The sequence below is a fragment of the Tupaia chinensis genome, unplaced genomic scaffold, assembly GCF_000334495.1.
Source record: "Tupaia chinensis unplaced genomic scaffold, TupChi_1.0 Scaffold000404_1, whole genome shotgun sequence".
Lineage (NCBI taxonomy): Eukaryota > Metazoa > Chordata > Mammalia > Scandentia > Tupaiidae > Tupaia > Tupaia belangeri.
In genome coordinates this window covers 2,608,802-2,610,701 of record NW_006159906.1, presented here as the reverse complement: position 1 = coordinate 2,610,701, position 1,900 = coordinate 2,608,802, and positions in this window count along the sequence as shown.

The window sequence follows — 1,900 nt, the reverse complement described above, 5'->3', positions numbered from 1 at the left end:
CCTCTTCCATGGAAGGTTCACACAGTATTAGGTGTGAGTAGTGATAAAGGGCATGCTATTTTACAGAAGATGTGAACAAGAATGAAACGAGTGAGCCAGAAGGGGACAGACACACTCGTGCCTACTCGAGGGTCCTTTCCCAAAGTGTTGAACCAAGGGTGGCATCCAGATGCTTGCACAGCAGGGTTGTAATCCAAAAATTATGAACAGCTGTTTCAGCCATGCTCCCTTTTATTTGTTTGTTAAGAGATTTTTGCTGTGGGACGCCAGAGAGACAGCGAGAAATCACCCAGCATGAATCTTAAGCTGCTGGGTCTGGGGCTCCAACTGCGAGCAACTATGTGGAAGTCCAGCAGCATAACCATTGCGCCATCTGCTGGTCCGTAAGGAAAGACAGCGGCCTTGCAGCCTATTGCCCGGCTCCTCTGCAGCGCCTCCAGCAGCCGTCCGCGGGTCCCGCGCGCACGCACTGTCCTAGGTCACGTGGCCCTCTCACTAGAAGCCCCGCGACCACAACGGCTCCCGGCTCCCAGCGTCCGTTGCGGTCGGTTCCCGCTCAGGGCGACGCGCAGGCGCGAGTGGCAGTTGGGGCTGGGCAGGCATGACCTTCCCTCCATGGGGGCCCTGGTCAGTTACATGAAGAGGAGGCAACGGACGCCCAGGCCCGGCCCCTCCAGGTGCGGGAGCACACTTGGCTGCACCTGCTGGGGCGCCTGACGTCCTGTGTCTGTGCAGCTGCCCTGCCCGGTGCCAGTCTGCGCCCTCCTGCCGCCACCTCGCTACAGGCGAGCGTTTGGAGCAGGGAGCCGGGCCAGCTGCGGACAGGGCTGCTCCTGTGCCGCTGCGGACGGAGGGCCGTGTCCGTGTGTGGGCCGGGAGTGCGCGTGAGCCCGGGCTGTGTCAGGGCTGCGTCCCTCAGGTCTGAGTAATGAGGCCCTTGGGGAGGACTCCGTCGGCGTTTGAATCCATTATCCAGGTCACCGCAGAAGTATTGTATCCATGGTTCATGTCGCCGAGAAATGAGCGATGACCCAAGACATACTCTCATTGAGTCCCTCATGAACCTTGTTGTCATGAAAGCATCCAGGAACATTCGTGCCCTGACTGCTCTCATTTATCCACGCTGTGAGCAGCTTTGCAAACACTTTCCTACATAGCCTGATGTTGAGTTTACAAACATTGACTCTCCAGTAATTTGGGAAAGCATCTTCCAAACCAGTTATATGAGAATCGCCTATAGAGAGTTTACAATAAAGCATAATTTATTATAGTAACAGTTACTATTTTACAATCAACCCAGACACCCAGAAGGTGACAAAGCATCATTGAGGCCCTGCCCCTCTGCAGGAGGCCATTCTGACATCTGCTGAGGAAGTCTTGGGTCTCAGGGAGGAGAGTGTGCTCAGAGGGACCCAGGAAGGTGGTTCAGCCCACAGAGACCCAGGAAGTGGAGCGAGCTTGGTTGGACACCAGGAACAGGGCAAGAGAGTTCAAGAATCAGGGACAGGGCCTGAGGTGGGCTGTGACCATGCCTGAGATGGTTATGGAGCCTGTCAGAGGACAGAACACCCCCCACCCACAGTCCGCAAGTCCCCTAGTCTCTCTCCTTTACCCAGACTCACATGTTGGGGCCCCATGGAGCAGGGAACACTGAGGGATGGACAGATGGGTTCAGGAGTCTCAGTCCTTCCTTCAGGCCAAGATGTCACTTCCCCATCTTTCAAGCAATGAATACATCCATAATGCCCCAAATTAGAGTTGGGATGTGTAGAGGGACCAGCAGTTGGCGTAATGGCTATGTCGCTGGACTCCCATGTAGTCGACCACGGTTCAAGTCCCGGACCTGGTGGCTTAAACTCACACCGGGCGCATGTGCGTGCGTGCCCAAGATCCCGAGAGG